Genomic DNA, 18970 nt, shown 5'->3' on the forward strand with positions numbered 1-18970 from the left:
GGCAAGTGTGTTCAACAGCAATTACATGCAGATGAAGTTAAAACGATAAGTTTCTGTTCTATGAACAGTGGAATTTCACGAAATTTACGCGATATCAAGTTTTTCGTGTTTTTTGCACGGAATAACTAAAGTAGATTAGTTAGTGGTTTTACATTCTCCACCAACTAAACAATGATGACAAGCAACAATAGCTGGTTGCTGTGCAAGTACCCGCACACTGTACAAAACGATAATAATCGATAATATTATAAATTTAATCGTGATTTCATCAAAACTATGATTAACTGTAAGCGCCAATTTGTTTAAATGATTACATTTTGGTGGCATTATAATAATAATTTATAATTGATTATAATTTTTCCAAAAATCTCTTTTAATCTTTTATAATTTAATATAATAGATTAAAATCCCTTTCTCTGTCAAAAAATTATCGCACAAAAAAAATCAATTATAAAGGATTATAGTTTAGCTATTCTGCATGAAAACACAGTAAAAATCAAATTTAATTTAAGTTTAAGCTATAAGTGAAACAACATTAACAAAAAATTGTTCAATACAGTTTCTCTTAGTTCATCAGTTACCCTTATTCGTGAGAGAAGTCAAGGCACGTGAGATGCACCTTCAGGTGACAGGTGGTTGTAGGTAGAATGCGCCTTCAGTTTTTTGAGACATAAACAGGCGAATAAAAATGAAAATAAAGAACATGAAAAATATGAGAAAATTATTTTTAAAAACTTTTTAATTTTATTATGGTAATTATTATTACGATTTTTTATCGCCAAGACTTTATTATGGTTGTCCAAGCGTATAAGTAGCCTGAATTACAATTTAAAAAATTTGGCAGGTCTTCTTCTGGCTCCTGCTATCCCGAATGCACAGTGCCGGACCCGAACAGGGCGAGGACAAGCTACACCATAACTGGCTTAGTGCCAGGAACCTCAGTTGACATCGAAGTGAGGGCATATGTTGAGTACAATGGGGGACCTAAGAAGATGAGTCATCCACTGCTAGTTCGATACGGAGCTCGACCAGGATACCCAATAGGCATGTGTTTCTTAGTACTTTTTTGTAGTCCCAAGCTTTGCTCATTATTTGTTTGGAATACTTTTTGATCTACATCTTTTTATCGACAGTAATGTAAGACGATCGAAAAAATGGCTGACTTTCGAGCGATGTCTGTGGATGTTTGCTGTAGCTGTGTTGACTCACTAATAGTACGTACGGGGTTAATTAACTGGCGTGCATTGCCAAACGGGGAAAAGTTAAATGGGGCCAATTTGAAAAAAGTGCAGTTTGGATAAAAGATGCGAAGCAGAGTTTCTTTGAAATCAGTCATCCTTTTGTAGTCCTCTGTCTCATAATCAAAATCAGTTAGCAAAGTAATGGTTTCAAAGATCTCTTGAAAAGAAGAACAAACTCCACACAAGAATGAATGTGCCAATTGTTTTGTTATACTTATTAAATAGTTTCAGAGAAAACAAAAGCAAAACCAAGACATCAATCGTAACCGATCTCAATTCCTTGGAACCTCATTTGAATAGACAGCCACATCATGTCCAACTGCTCAACCAGACGCCTGAAAGACTGGTAGCAAAAAATACTCAAAACTACCATCCACAGTTTTGAGTCTATTGCAAGAAGGACAAGAAGCAGAAGAACATGCTAAAACATTCCGAAAAAAATATTCAAAATGAACAAGCTGAACAACTCGAGAAAAACAATAGGAGCGAGAACATTCACATAAATGGATTAGTGTCAGATGAACGCGGAGTCACTCAACTACTAGACAACTGGTTGTCAATGTATCGCCTTTAACTGAAGCTATAGTAAACTCAATTGATACATCGATAGCCCATAAACTACCCAATAGGTGGAATGGACCGCGCCCTATTTTGCACGCTTTTCTTGAAGAGCAGCAAAGATTAAGGTCATGGAAAGTTTTCAATTTTCATTGATTGAGATGATTCCATGTATCTTTGAAAAACCTCAGACAGGAAGTCAAAGCTTCAATCAACACAATGATTTGGAAACTATAACTAATTCCAAAGATGGCATCCTGAAAAAAACAAAAAATGAAATTGCATACGCATAAAAAAATATCTCGCTGAAACTTTTTCCGATGCCGAACAACTCAAGAACTACAACAGTAGAGATAAGGTTCGTATAGTTGGATTAGAATCAGATGAACGTGAAGTTACTCAACTACTAGCCAACTGGTTATCAAATGATCGCATTTATTTGAAGTAAAAGAAAAACAAATGATAAATCGATTGCCAATAGACTACCCAGTAGGAGGAAAAGATCGCGCCCTATTTTGTGCGTTTGTGTTGAAGAGCAGGAAACATCGAAATATTACAGAAAAAAAATCCTTAGGGAACAGCGCCAATTTGAAAAACGTACGAATTTTCGAAGACCTTCCTCACCTGGGAGTAATCTTTTTAGTAAGCGTGTGAAAAGCGACTCTAGTGTACCAGATACATGGACAAGGGAGGAGTCAAAATTTTACGTTTGCAAAAATGATGGAAAAAGTTACAAAGTGACAGGACGGTATGAAAAAGGCTTAAAACTGGTATAGATGATTTAATGATTTATGACGGAATGAAATGATTTGATGAAAAAGTGTTTCGCCCAGCCGCAGCGTTCAGATCTTTAAAATTGAAACACGGCTTTCAGTGATAACAAAAAATTAACAAAACTTAATGCAAATTTTTTTAGTACAAAGATTAAAAAATGTTCTAATATTGATCGAACAGTAGTGCTTGAATTACGAAAAAAAAGTATTTGTTAAAAGTCTTAGAAATTTATTTTAGGAGTCAGTAGCAGCTTTCATTCATGACAACGGGTTTCTTTTTCAGCACATTTGCCTCCTCATAAAACCGAAAACCGACGCAATTTGCTTTTTTGAAAAATCGACATTTTTTTCGAGAGCTTCATTTCACTATATACTCCGAATGTTATATACAGTGACATGAGCAATGATCTCTTGCGTAAATTTTTTCTTAACTTGAAATTTTTTCACAGCAGTATTTTCCAAAAACATGTTAAAGACAACTTACAATATTTCAGCATCATTATTTCATTGATCATTTCCCAGTCGTAGCTAAACGGGGAAAAGAGAATTCAGAAGAAAAACAGAGGCTTAGAGATGTCGCTTTTCTGAATCATACAGCTGAAGTGAAACATTATGAAAGAACTAATCAGAAAAGTTGGCTCGAAAATCAGCAAATTTATAGCATGCTCAATTGCAGATGTTTTTTCTACTTGATTGACTCTTGTCTGATGCAAGTGAGGTACAGCTGCGCTCGTATAAAAGACTACATCAAAGTATTGAAAAAAAAAATTGAACCAACAAGAAACATAAGTTTCAACTCCAAACAAGTACCACACACTTAAAAAAAATTAGGCAAAATGTTTTTCGAAACTTCCTATGCTTCAGAAAATTGAGGCTGAGAGTTGAATCACAAATTAAATTATCAGAGAAAACTTTTTCTAAATCAAAGTCCTTTGGTTGTATTTGAGAGTCACATCACACCTATAAATTTGTAAATTGAAAACCTGCGGAAAGTAAATACCATTGCAAGATAACCAATTAATCTTGAATCATTGAAATAAGGAGTTTTGAAGTTCTCTCGAAACTACAAATTTTATTACGTCATAAAAAAGCATTAAAAGCCAAATACGGTGACTACAGACCAATTGTTTTTCTAATAGTATGGAAAATAATATACAAAAAAGCTGTTTTCTATCGTTGTATTTGTACTTCGAAAGCCTATCTTTTTTCCTTTACAAACAATTTCGTTGCCGCAAGCAATATAAAAGAACAAACTCACTTGCCAAGCTAACTTAAAACAGTCAGGTTTTGTTAATAAACTTGATGCAAGAATTTTTTGATTTTCTTTTGAAAAAAATGATACTTTTGACCACAAGTTTCTAATAAAGGAATTCGAAAAATGCAGTATACTGAGCAAAATGATTAATTGATTCAAAAACTATTTAAGGAATTGTTTGCATTGTGTAAAAATAAAGGGTGCCACATTTTCGTAGCTTAAAATTGGAAGTGATGTACCACAGAATCTACACTTAGACCACTTGCGGTTTCAATCTACATAAATGATCTCCCTCAGATCTGTCAAAAACAAAGACATTCATCTATCTGCTGAGGACGAAAATGTCTCAATTTGGCTGGTGGTCACATTTATTTCAGAAAGAAGTAAATTGAAACTTGCGGAACCTTGAAAAACACTTTTTGAGATATAGTGCTGACTTTTATCGCCTTCATAATTTCTTCAAGCAAACCAGATTTCCAGCTGAAGACTCAGATTCTTTAACTGAAGAACAAGTTAGCAAATACTATCACACTATCAATCACAGTTACGTACACAACAAATTTTTTTCTGTAAAAATTGACTTTTAATTAACAATGAATTCGCGCACAAAAAACAAAACTTCGATGGCATCGAGAGTTCAAAAGTGATATGAAAACTGCAAAATAAAGTGTTTGAAACCAAGTTACTAAATTCAGCGTAAGAGTAAATTGATGTTTTTTTCTAATTTTCTTTTTTCTTGCTCATGTCGGAGTTTGATATTTTCTGTGCCTCTAAAAATTTGTGCCCAAAAACTTTCTTCGCCGAAGTGTCTCAAAAAATTCTGATTGAAAAACAACGTCCAAACGAAAATAAAAAATCAGTTCAATCTAGTACTTTCAGAAAATATTCGCTTGCTTATTTTTTCTACTAATAAACAGTGCTGAGTTTCATGTCAACTCACGTTCACTCGTTTCAGGCGCTGTGAGCTCATTAATTTTTTTTTGGCTATGCTGCTATTAAAAGGTAGTTTTATTGAGTTTTATTGCAAACATTTTGAAAAACGCATAATTTTTCCTCTACTAAGAAATGTTGTAAACGCTTAAAGTAGTATAATACAGACTGTAAAATTGATTTTAATCAGTCCCGTTATGATCTGTTCCCTCCGAGTCGCTTTTCATGAAGTAAGGTGATATTATATCATTTGCTGTCAATTGTGTTAAAATGTCTTACTTGGAATGATTTGAAGAAAAGGTGTTTTTTTTTCAATAACTGTTGGTAGGCAAAGATAGGCGACGTCTCGTATCGTATCCATTTTTATAATGTTTGCTTTGAACCGTTAGTTATGATATTCAGTAAATAGCTAAGAGGTTAACTCAAGTTCGCGTATAATTTGCGTAAATCAAAAGTAATAGTCGTGATCAGCCCACCCCTCATTTAAATATTTAAACAGAACACTAATCGCCGAGAAATATAGAGCTCTACCGACAGGAAAAGTCAAGAACTGTACGTTATGTTACACTTCAAAAATGGGTTCTCTACTTAGTGGGGCCTCACCGCGACGACACCATTAGTAAAATAAAATTTGAACTGTTGTTACAGTAACCTACGAGGCCTCCTGCTTCAGTGTCACTTTCACAGTGAAGCCCCTGGGAGTGTGTAGGAACTTAGAGTTCTTCTACAAAAACACAGACACCAGGCGAATATCCTACGACTGCGCAGACAGCCCTATAATAGTCCAGTTTAGGGCTCTCAACCTGCGAACATACCACGACTTCTGGGTAGGTTGTGAGTTCACATTTTAGATGTTTTGCTGAAAATTCAATCTCACTGAGGTACATGAAATCAGCAAACGCTGATTTGTGCCAGCAGTTGCGGGTTAAGTAGGGACAACACTTGCTCAAAAACGACATTTTTGTAGCGTTTTTTTTTTTAAAAAAACACTATTTTGGCAGTGAAGTGTCTCTATAGTGTTTTTTGAAAGCTCAAAAATTCAATTTAGCCGACCTAAAATAATGAAAAAGAAAAACTGTTATTAAATATTAGATTTTTTTGTGAAAATCCGCACCCTCGGGAAAAGCCTAGATCCACGCCTGAATGCTTATAATCAATGCTGCAAGTTAAAAGAATAACCATTCTCATTTAAACAAACTAAATCCCTGATATAAAACAGCTGATTTTGCAGAATGTAAATCTAAAACTTCACCGTGTACCTTTTGAATAAACTCGGGACCAGAAAGTATTCATATCTATTCCTTCTGTTTAATTATTTTGAAAAATCCGCGGACAGCTCTTGAGCGGTTTAGACTAAATTGAGTTTTGTACTTGTCGCAATAACTTTTCACATCCGCGCCGAAGCTCGGTAGTTATTAATTGACTATAATAGTATAATTTCTACAAAAAACTGAAAAAAAAACAATTTTATTGGAATAAAAAAAAGTGTTATAGGTTGAATAAATTAAAATAACAAACAATCTGCTATAGAATGTGATCTTTTCTTTGGGTTATAAGGAATCGAAAAGGTTTCTTCACACTCTAGCCTTAAGTTTTGAAACATGAATCACTGTATTAAAAATAGAACATGTATTTGCTAAAAAAAACGTAGTATTTGTTGAAATGAGCCAAGTTTACTTGCATTTGAAAATTGTCAGCTCGTTTTCTATTTTTAGATAACAATTTTTTTTGGGACCAGATAAGTTTTTTGAGGAAATCGATTAGGATGAGATTTAATGTACCAGTTCGTGTAAGCAAATGCTTAAAATAACTTATTGCGTTTGAGTGCGCTTGTTTTCACCTGGTTTTTGATTAGGTCATTCAGGGTTCTATGTTTGCCCTATTTTGTTGGAACCAATTGTACCAAAGACAGCATTTGTTTTCGCGAAATGGTCAAAATTTAGTCTGGTAGACTCTTTAGATTGATGAAACAGGATATTTTGTACAGTTTTAGCCGCAATAAAACTCTTGAGACTCTCTGATCAGTCGGTAGAGACACACGGGCCGCTTTCCGCAGACAGTTTTTGGAACTAGTGTTTAAATAACCCGAGCTCTAGGACCGAGGTTATATAAGAACCTTAACGCAGGGAGTGATTTATGCGTAAGCAATGAAGATAAACCATTTAAGTTTTTCCCAAAATCGTTTGAAATGTTCGTCCAAAAAAATAAATTACGATTCAAATGTTTATTCCGACTTTCGAAAAAAAATGACGGACTATTTGTACTCCGAACTTTCCAGTCTTTTAAAATTATCCATTTCGCACAGGAACTAATAGTTTTGCTTGAATTGCCTGAAATTGCGTGAAAGGAAACCCACCTTAGGCCTGTTCGTCTGCACTTCACCCCGTGAGAGTAGTCTGAAGTATAAAATTATTAACTTTTCTGCAAAGTATTTTTTACTTTCAAATAATTAGATTGAAGCCGAGTCAGAAATGCTACTGGAGGACAGGCAGAAATTCACCATCTACACGGCCTACCACAATCAAGCATTGTAAGTGGAAAAAAATGCGCGTAAGCCCGGACTAATGCGCTCCAAACTTGGTCGAGAAAGTCAAAATATAAATCGAACACCTCGACCCGGGTTGTAACGTGCATGCATAAATGCTCTCTACGCCGAGCAATTGTTAGTATAAGGCTATTGTGTGTTCCTATTTACAACCTAGATTCGAGATCTGCTACTTATGTCCAGGCTAAAAGTGTTAACACGACTGTTAACATTTGCTAAGGAATCACTGTTAACCGCATATTTAAATCAATGAGTTAAAAAAATAATGGAGTTTCGTTGACAAGTCGTGGCCGAAATTCCATCGTCGGGAACGCATTTTATCCCGAACAAAAACGAGGACAAGAAATTGCTAAGTCGTGGACTGGGTCACTTCAACCTTGAAGTTCACAAAATTTACAAATAAAAACGCCAAACTCTAAACATAGTTTCGCAACAAAGTTCCCAACATTCGCAAATTAAATTTCAGACTTTTGTAACTTAATAAAAAATATTGTGGGTCAAAAAAGTGCTAGGTTTTTTCGTAGAACGGTTTTTTAGCAAACCGATTCTTACGCGGGCTTAAAACAATTATGCCTTTTCTGTTACACGTCCCAAGATGATCAAACCATTTATTGAGTTCTGTTTTTTCTTGAAAACCCAGATTGATACTCGCTGATATAAATTTCAATCAATCAGATTCGAGCATCATGGTCAAATTTTCAAGATAGTTATCAGATCAGTTTTTGAGCCGTACAACAGAAAATATCAAGCAATTTATTAGCTAGAACGCTAATTTCAAACGCAGATTGGCAAGTATCGACCGCTTCCTTCTTTTCGTTGTGCTGCACTGGACTGGCACATTTGCATGCTTGCCGCTTATCATGTGGCTTCATTAGTGTAATATTGAACTCAGTTTTTTTCATATTTGCAACTAAAACTCGAACTGATGCGTGCCGCATCAAAGTGAGCATTTATTCCAATTGCGTATACAAATCAAATCGCTCAGTCCCCGTGCTGGGCTAACGTTTGCTAAAAATAATCAGTTTAACCACTTACTTGGATCAATGTGTTTCAGAAAAAACCGCAGAGCAAGTCCTTTTAACAAAGCAAGCTTTTAGTATAAAAGTGAAAATGATTTTTTACTGATTTACCAACAAAAAAAACGCTCTATCTTGGGTCAAGCTTCCCTAATTAGGACATTTATTTCACGGTTTGTCAATAAATTTAGCAACTTCAGAACAAGAATGGTCTAAGCAAGCGGCAAAACTCAGGTTTATGCTGCGCTTTATAAAACTTGTGTCGAAAACAAGCGTAGGGAAGCAAAAGGTCGCTAGTTGCTGATGTCGCGTCTGAACTTCGCGTTCTAGCTTGCTAACTGTTTTGAGCCTGCTTAAGATATGCTTGCTAATTTTATTTCTGCTAAAAAATTATTTAGCACCTCATTGCCCTCATTAGGGAAGCACAACTCCAGAAGTAGCGTTTTTTTTCTCATGTCTGCCACTTATCAATGCATTAATTTTATGCTGCAAGGACTTGTCTGCTAAAGCACTGGCACACTGAAAGAATTAATAGTATCAATATCTGCAATTTTTTGAACCATTAATTTTGAAGATCAAAACAGATCATCGCGAGATTACGACTCACACAATTAAACTCCACTGTCAGTTAAAGACAGTTTTCTCCGGGAAAGTTGTCATCACACAATTGTTTTTTTTGCAATAGTCGGAAATTTTTTTTGTCATGATAAAAAAAGCAAAGAAAAGCAAAAATTGTGACAAAAAAACATAAAACAAAAAAACTATCAACAGATAAATTGATTAACTAAATTTTAAACCCAATTAGCACTTACCTCTATAACGATCTGTGTTGAATTATGTATAATATAGTCATTCTAAGAGGTTTCCTTAACCTATGTTTTCACTAACTAAATGAATGAACTCTTACCAACGTCACTCAAACTCTAATTTGTTATAAAAGCTAGTTATTTCAAACATGTTTCCAAAAAATTTAAAATCGAATGATACGAAAGTAACGGAATATTTGTGCTCGGGATGGGTTTTTTCTTCAGACAAATTTCGACTTTTTAACTAGCCATATTTGACAGAATTTTTTTACATCATTCGAAAGGTATTGTTGTTCTGAGCTCAAATATGAAAAAATATTTTACCTGTGATCATTTTTCGTAAAATTATGTGCTTTAAAGATTGCCATTTTGGCCTATTTGGGACAATTATCGCGCTATATATTTCGAGCTGATGACACGTAGGCGGAGATTCAATCCATCTCAGAAATCTTTTCAAATAGGTTGAAAGAAGTCCATTTGCCATAATTCATTTGTTGCAAGGAGCGAAATCTATTCTTTTGTACTTTGTATGGCGTGTGGGGGAATGATTTTCAAAGAAAATTTCAAATTTTAGAGAAAAAAATTTTTTCATTTCATTTTATTACATTTAATTTTTTTCATCTTATTACTGCTTCAAAAACCTTAAAGGGCAGTCGGAACATTCAGTGCTTCGCCCTGATACCAGCAGTCTTATTTTTGTTCCGACTTCCGATAGGAAAGTAACGGAATATTTGTGCTCGGGGTGGGTTTTTTTCAGACAAATTTCGACTTTTTAACTAGCCATTTTTGACAATTTTTTTTATCATTCGAAATCTATTGTTGTCCTGAGCTTAAATTTGAAAAAAAATTGACCTGTGATCATTTTTTGTAGAGTTATGGGGGTTTAAAGATTGCCATTTTGGCCAATTTGGGACAATTAACGCTCGATGTGTTTCGCGGAGCGGAGACTTAATCCGTCTTGAAATCGTTCCAAATTGGTTGAAAGAAGCTTATTTGCCATAAATGATTTGTTACAATGAGCAAAATATACTCTTTTAAACTTTATATGGCATGTGAGGGTATAATTTCATTAAAAAACTCCAATTTTAGAGAAAACAAAATTCATTCTATTTCATTACATTTAATTTTTTTATGTTACTACTGCTTGATAAAACTTAAAAGGCAGTCGGAACATTCAGGGCTTCGCCCTGTTACGAGCAGTCTTGTTTCTTTTATGTCACTTATCAGAGCATTTGAAAAATTATCGTCAAACTAAACTAACGCTTTTATCAGAAGTAGATTCTGTCAGGCGGTACGTGCACAAAAGTTCTTCTATGAGATAAATTAAGCAAACTATCAAATGGCAGCTGCAGGCAATCGTGGTTTCGGGACTCTCTTGACCTTTTTTCAAATAGAAACTAAGGGAAAAAAGACTGCTCGTATCAGAGGGCGAAGCCCTGAATGTTCCGACTGCCTTTTAAGGTTTGTGGAGCAGTAATAACATTAAAAAGTTAAATGTAATAAAACAAAATGAAAAACTTTTTTTCTAAAATTTGATTTTTTTTTATAAAAATCATCCCCCCACACGCCATATAAAGTACAAAAGGATAAATTTTACTCCTTGTAACAAACCAATTATGGCGAATAAGCTTCTGTTAAACAAATTGGAACGATTTCTAAGACAGATTAAATCTCCGCTTACGCGTTAATAGTGCGAAATATATCGCGCGTAATTGTCCCAAATTGCCCAAAATGACAATCTATAAACCTTCATAACTTTCAGAAAAATGATCACAGGTGAAATATCTTTTCAAATTTGAGCTTAGGACAACAAACCCTTTCGAATGATATAAAGAAATTCCGTAAAAAATAGCTAGTTAAAAAGACGAAATTTGTCTGAAGAAAAAAAAACCCACCCCGAGCACAAATATTCCGTTACTTTCGTATCGAATGTCGGAACAATAATTTTGAGAAATGTCATTTGAAAAATCTGATTTTCAGGCCTGGTCGAATGTATTGTTTTTGGCATAAGCAGGCGGAGTTTCAATAATTCTCAACAAATTGATTCTAATCTGAAAATCTCTGCAGCATTGAATTCTGATCATTTAGTTGAACTGTGTGAAACGTTTTCAAGGCATTGGGAACAACATGCACCCCAACATGCACGTCCCTTTAATTCTGTAAATTATTTCAGACTATGCCACCGCACACACCACACCGACGGAGCAGATTATCCCAGATCCAATAACTTGTGAGTAGAATTTACAGAGACTTTCATTCAAGTCATTGTTCCGACTTTCGATATGAAAGTAACGGAATATTTGTGCTCGGGTGGGTTTTTTTTTCTTCAGACAAATTTCGACTTTTTAACTAGCCATTTTTGACAGAATTTTTTATATCATTCGAAAGATATTGTTGTCCTGAGCTTAAATTTGAAAAGATATTTTACCTGTGATCGTTTTTCGTAGAGTTACGGGGGTTTGAAGATTGCCATTTTGGACAATTTAGGACAATAAACGCGCGATATATTTTGCGCTATTAACGCGTAAGCGGAGAGTTAATCCGTCTTAGAAATCGTTCCAAATTGGTTGAAAGAAGCTTATTTGCCATAATTGATTTGTTACAAGGAGTTAAATCTATCCTTTTGTACTTAATATGGCGTGTGGGGGGATAATTTTCATGAAAAAAATTCAAATTTTAGAAAAAAAGATTTCATTTTGTTTTATTTCATTTAATTTCTTAAATGTTATTACTGCTCCATAAACATTAAAAGGCGGTCGCAACATTTAGGGCTTCGCCCTGGTACGAGCAGTCTTGTACTGCTTTAAATTCGTTTGTTCATTATTCTAAATTTTTTGCCATTTCCTTTGGCGCATCAGGCAAATTTGAAAATAGAATCGAAGAAACTGAAAGAGTATATTATGATTTATAAATCAAGCCGACTCAACAATAGAGAAAATCACACTTGCAAAGATCGAAATATGACACAAAACCCGTCCAATGACTGCTTTGGAAAAAATTAAATAGAAAATGCAGAAATGACTGCAAACTTTATATCGTGTTAAACATAAGCAAAGATCAATTCACTCCAAAGCTTTTTCTATAAAAACATCACTGCACAAAAAATGAAAGGAAAAAAGTAGAAAACTTTAATGAAATTGCATTCTATGCTTTTTTTTTGAGAATTAATTCCCGAGCTTCGACTCGGTACAACTCAAAAGCAGTTTGAAAAGATAATCTTGAATGAAATCATGGCAAAAAGGGTGAAACTTTTTTTCACTAGACGTATACATAGTTCAGTTTTTGTCACATTACAATCAGGGGTGTTCAAATTTACATTGCAGTGGAATTAATTGCAAATAATTACAGTAAAGTTAATTGCTTGTTGATTGTCTCCAATTACAACTAAATGATTGATATTACCATCTAATTGCAATTAATTGATGTTTTTATATTGGAATTTAGTCGACCTATTTCTTGAAAAATTTCTAACTTTAGTTCAGTAGTTAGCCATCTGAGAACCATGTTGAACGGTTTTTATCAGCGTTGCTTTTGATGATCACCGTCAACCGCATCTGCCGGTTCATCTCACAGAACAGCTTTTTCTGAAGATGAACAACAAGTTTTGTGACGAAAAGATGGTTTCTAAGCTCTGCTGAACTGATTTTGTAACTTGGCAATTAAGTGCAATTAATATTTTTGTTCGGACTTTCGATATGAAAGTAACGGAATATTTGTGCTCGGGTGGTTTTTTTTCTTCAGACAAATTTCGACTTTTTAACTAGCCATTTTTGACGGATTTTTTTTTATATCATTCGAAAAGTATTGTTGTCCTGAGCTCAAATTTGAAAAGATATTTCACCTGTGATTATTTTTCGTAAAGTTATTGGGGTTTAAAGATTGCCATTTTGGCCAATTTGGGACAATTAACGCGCGATATATTTCGCGCTTTTAACGCGTAAGCGGAGAGTTAATCCGTCTTAGAAATCGTTCCAATTTGTTTAACAGAAGCTTATTCGCCATAATTGGTTTGTTACAAGGAGTAAAATCTATCCTTTTGTACTTTGTATGGCGTGTGGGGGATGATTTTCATTTAAAAAAATTCAAATTTTTGAAGAAAAAAAATTTCATTTTATTTTTTCTTACATTTAATTTTTAAATGTTATTACTGCTCCATAAAACCTTAAAAGGCAGTCGGAAAATTCAGGGCTTCGCCCTGATACGAGCAGTTTTGTTTTCTTTTGCAATATCAATTTAATTGATTGATTTGAACTAATTGATTTTTCGTTGTTGCAATCAATTTTTGAACACCCCTGGTTACAATTTATCATCTTTTTACGTATTATTAAAAAATTTTTAGTTAAAACCTAAGTTTCCTAGTTTCCATGGTTTTGATGCAAAAAAAATATATATTTTTTGAAAGCATGCTATGCTTTCTTTTACTTGGGGTGGATAAGATGAACATGGTGGTCTAGACTTATTTTGTACATTCAAGTGGCCGCAACTGGGTGACGAGAACGACCCCTATTTAATTTTTTTTGTGATTAAAGCCCTTTTTTTTAGTTTACCAAAGCTGGTATATAGCGTGTAAAAAAATTTCGGCTTGTCTGACCAAAAGTTTTGTTAACCCAGATACAATATTCACAGCTACATTTTTTTTCTACATCGCGGGTGCTATTATTCAAATGCCTTTGCTTCAGTGATTTCTATGTGCAGGGAGGAACGCATTGCTGGCACCACCCCACTGATCAGGCCAACTCGGACAGGTCAAAAGGTACACCACAAATATAGCAGTCGAAAAAAAATTATAAGACTAATAGGTGAAACTCTAGGTTCCCTTTCAGTAGTACAGTCTCGCTCTTTCAAATATCTTGCTCAGAAGTGCGGAAGCCAGAGCCTTTGAAATTAGCTCGAGATACTTTAACTGGGTGAAAACAATAGAAAACGCGTACGCATTTTCTAGCTTTATCAAAACACCATGGTCGAAGCATCATTTCTCTGGCTAATCTTGGAAACAGAAAAAATGTATAAACATAAAAAAAGGTGGATCTGGCAATAAGTGATTATTACAATGTAGCAAATATACGGAAAATATCATTTCAATATCACAAACTTTTTGCTTGAGCAAATAATTATTAGCAAAATGTTTTTTTTCTGTAAATTTGTGAAAATTTCGTCTTTTAAACTAAATTGAAGAACACTAAAAAAACAGAACTAATCGCATAACTTGTAAAGAATATAGCGTGTAAAGACTTTATACCTCTAATGTTTGATACATTACCTGAAAGAATAGTTTTCAAAAAAGTGAAGTTTGATATGCAAGTTATGCAAATTTTTAATAAACGTTATTCAAAACAAATATCCAGCAAGTCAAGCGAGTGAAAATTTGTTATCTACTACAACTATTATACCAATTGGGTAACTCCTTGGAGAAAAATGGCAAGCATACTTGGGGAGGGGCGGAGTCGAATTTTCTTAAATGTGCCACTGGTGTCAAATTCAAATTCTCTATAAAACTACCTTATTGTTCCGACTTTCGATACGAAAGTAACGGAAAGTTTGTGCTCGGGGTGGGTTTTTTTTTCTTCAGACAAATTTCGACTTTTTAACTAGCCTTTTTTGACGGAATTTTTTCATATCATTCGAAAGGTATTGTTGTTATGAGCTCAAATTTGGAAAGATATTTCACCTGTGATCGTTTTTCGTAAAGTTATGAGGGTTTAAAGATTGCCATTCTGGCCAATTTGGGACAATTAACGCGCGATATATTTCGCGCTATTAACGCATAAGCGGAGAGTTAATGCGTCTTAGAAATCGTTCCAAATTGGTTGAAAGAAGCTTATTTTCCATAATTGCTTTGCTATAAGGAGCAAAATCTATCCTTTTGTACTTTATATGGCGTGTGGGTTTATGATTTTCATTAAAAATTTCAAATTTTATAAAAAATTTTTTTCATTTTGTTTTGTTACATTTAATTTCTTAATGTTATTACTGCTCCATGAACCTTAAAAGGCAGTCGGAACATTCAGGGTTTCGCCCTGATACGAGCAGTCTTGTTTGAATTGTTACACGAGAAATATGAAACCATCTTTGTATTGAGGCTGCCATTTTTTAGACACAAAATTGAAAAACAACCAGTTTTCTGTACAGCAAAAAAGGAATATGAAATATATTAAGGAAACAAAACTGCTCGTATTAGAGTCAAATTCCGAATCTTATTGTTGCCTTAAACTTATTGCTCTAATCTTTTTTTGGTAAGTGTTTTAATTTCAAGTGCATCTGAAGTTAGTAATGACCAAATAGTTTGCCTCAAACAAATTTGGAATGGGTGAAAAAGAATTAATTTTTCAATAATTTGTTTTTGCGCTTTGAGAATTAAAACCAAACTCTTAAAACGAGCATAGTTAGCCGGAAAAAAACCTGGCCAAATTAGCAAACCCCAGATTTGTTTTCAAATGCTGTAAAGGTATTAAGTTTGAAATCAAGTAGTTTAAACTTTTTTTGACGTACGAAATCATTTTGTCGAAATTATTTGTTTCTGTTGCGGAAATGCGTCTGAATAACAGAACAGTACAAATCTGAACCCCAAATGCGTTACTTTTTTAGGAAGACCAATATAAAGTTTTTTTTGTGAGTAGAATTATATGATAAAACTGGAAATTTTGGTTAGTCGTGTCATATCAACCACAGTTTCTAAAACATACTACAATCATTGAATTCTAAATTTCGTGTCATATGAATACGCAGCGAAGCAATTAATTTTATGGGTCAGTGTCATTTTCTTAAGTCGCGCCGCTTAAGTCTCTTCTTAAGTCGCGCCGTTTAAGTCTTTCCTTTAGTCGCGCCGCTTAAGTCTTTTCTTAAGTCGCGCCGCTTAAGTCTTTTCTTAAGTCGCGCCGCTTAAGTCTTTTCTTAAGTCGCGCCGCTTAAGTCTTTTCTTAAATCGCGCCACTTAAGTCTTTTCTTAAGTCGCGCCGCTTAAGTTTTTTCTTATGTCGCGCCGCTTAAGTCTTTTCTGAAGTCTATAGCTATACCAGTTGACATTTTCGCTTGAGCTTATAGGTTTTCCGTTTGAAGTTTCAACTATTTTTAAAGGTTGCTATGTTGAATTTGTATTCATCTGATAAAGGTAATGTGCGTATTGAACTTGAGCCTTACCTTGATCTGAAACAGAAATACTGTTACTCATTATACCACGAATTAACCGTGACCAACACTTGACTTTTTAACTAACAAATAGTGACCGAAAGGAGCCTTAAACATGGTAACCAGGAGGTGTTTACTAATAAAAATGCCTAGAAGAATTAAAATAAATACAGAAGCGGCAAGAAAGTCGAGTAGATAAACCGAAGAGGACGACAAACTAGAAACAACATGGTACGATCGACTAGCCATTAATATCCCAAGAAAAAAACAAGGCCAGTGTGAATAACACTATCAAGTTGAAAGATGTAATTATCTCAAGTTCAAAGACGACTGACTCGTAAAACATCGAAGAATCATGAGGCAGAAAAATTGTATCTGGAGTTAGTATTTTTTAAATATAACTAACATACGGCAGCTCAAGTGATCATGTCTGATATTTTAAATCCTGAAATAAACGAAATAGCAAAAACTATGGGTTGTACCAACGCTCACTCGATGGCTGAGTTTGAAAAATTACTGAGAGCACTTGGTAAATATTTATCACCTAATCCGTTTTTAAAATCGACTCAAACATAACGTCAGACAAAAAAATGCAACAAATTAGCCAAAACCATTTGGGACGAATACATTAAACAGATGAACTATTAGCAAAGGCTGTTGGAACAAACTGAAATGTCAACATAGGCCAATTTTCGGTGTTGCATTGCTGGAAGGATCGATTTTGAACTAGGCAAGAGAAACAAATTTTGATAAGATTGCTAAAAGTAAGGGAACAGAACATCAAATATGGACCTAATTAAGTTATAACTAATTATAAAACGTTTCTCATTCAGGGAACAACAAACATCTAACGTATTGTTTGGAACAAGAAGTGACAGGAATAAGCGGCTTTACAGAAATAGTTTAAGAATTAACCGAAGCAAAGTATTAATGGGACAAAAAAATCGGGAAAGAAGAGCTCACACAAACGAATATTTTAGATGTGGATCATCTATCTTTGAATCAAAGATCGCAAGAAACAGGTGAACGGATAAAACAATCAAGTTAACAGAAGCAAAGGAGGTTAATCGACGTTTTAGGTGACGAAATTCTATATGGTAGCGGTGGTGAAGTGGTTACGTCTCCGCCTCTCTATCGAAAGGTCGGATGTTCGAGGCCCACCATGATCCGTGCTCGTTGCTTGAGGGTGAAGCAACATTACCCAGCCCAGAAAAATAACCAAAAAAAGCATGTCTTAAACAGGGGCACAACAGCGGTTCGCCGTGATGAGTTGTACAGCTCTTGTGTTGGTCCTTTCCCCCGTGGATAAATGGTCTTAATTAATTATTATTTGGAATTGAAGCAATCAAAAGTTCAAAATTGATCACACAAACTTTCTAAATAATTTACTATGTACACCGGATAAGAAAATCAGAAAAAGCAGAGCCGATGATGGTCATCGAAAGCATGAACAGTGATATCAACAGAATTCGCAGCATGAAGTAAGTGAAGAACAATGAGCGGAAGGGGATAAATAAGGCGTAATTTAATCATAAAAATATTCAAAAACAGCCCGTACCTAGTAAATGTTCTAATTCAAATCTGAAATAATCTTTTTCAGATCTACTTTTCAGATCTGAAATGGGTTGTGAATTGTTAAAATAACGCTTAGATACTTTAGGAATGGGTTATTTAAGATTTACATTCAGATCTGAAATTTTGTTCTTCTTGGTCATTTCAGATCTGATAAAAAATATTTCAGATCTGAAATTTAGTTTTTCTTGGTTAATTTAAGTCTGAAAAATCAATCATTTTGACACTTTTTTTTGCTAATTTTGATGCTTTTGTCTTTGATAGCTTCTGCTAGCTAATAGCACGTACTCAGCAAAGTCTCCAATGGGAGACTGCCAAAATATGTTTCCCAAGCTTGAGATAAACAATGGAAAAAAACGATAAGTTTTCTAAAAAATGTTGAAAACTTTTTATCACAGTTGAGCAAGAAATATAGATTGAAAAAAAAACAGTTGAAATTGTTTGGGAATTTTTTTTCTACCGCTAGTTTATCTAAAAATAATTGCGTATTGCAGAAAAATCAAAAAATATATAAACTTAATTTTTTAGCTTGAAATGAATAAAGTTAACACAAGATTTCTCAGATCTAATTTCAGATCTGAAATTTTTTATATCAAATCCAATTTCAAATCTGAAATTTATAAAATTTTATCCAGGTATCAAATAAAGAATTTCAGATCTGATAATCAACTAATGTAAGAAACAAAGAACTTCAGATCTTGCACAGAAAATTCCCTGGAGACAGGAGGTCAGAGAGGATTGAAAGGTAGATTTCCATGCTATCACGTAGGGGTATGCAAATTTTTTTAATTGAGAATATCTAATATACACGAAAAAACAACTGAACCCAATAGTAATTTAACTGATAGAAGACTCTGGACCAGCAAAACCAAAAATGTTTTTGAAATTTTGGAACCAGAATGTAAGTAAAATAAATGGTACTTTGGTACTTTTTAAGAAATCCATTTTTGGCCGACCGACCCTAAAATTTTTCTAAAGGCGCCTTTGGCGCCAATATTTACTAATTTTAAGGGGGGAGCACGCGCCGAAAAAACGCAATTTTTTTGGTCAAAATGTTCCAAAAAGTGCCTAAAAACGCCTTTTTGACTGTTTTTTTTTTAATTTGCATGCGGCGCAGAAAATGTAGCCAAAATAGGGGCAAAACAGTGC

At 34.2% G+C, this 18970-nt stretch overlaps 1 protein-coding gene across 1 annotated transcript in view; it reads left to right on the forward strand.

Moving 5' to 3' along the window:
• Positions 1 to 1459: 1459 nt before the first annotated feature.
• The window catches only part of LOC134841533 (heterogeneous nuclear ribonucleoprotein A1-like), a 354645-nt gene continuing 337134 nt past the window's right edge, over positions 1460 to 18970 (forward strand). The window contains exon 1 of the mRNA XM_063857562.1: positions 1460 to 1464. The gene's annotated coding sequence lies outside the window, so the exon portion shown is untranslated. The remainder of the gene's footprint in view (positions 1465 to 18970) is intronic.

The sequence above is a fragment of the Symsagittifera roscoffensis genome, chromosome 3, assembly GCF_963678635.1.
Source record: "Symsagittifera roscoffensis chromosome 3, txSymRosc1.1, whole genome shotgun sequence".
NCBI classification, from domain to species: Eukaryota; Metazoa; Xenacoelomorpha; order Acoela; family Convolutidae; genus Symsagittifera; species Symsagittifera roscoffensis.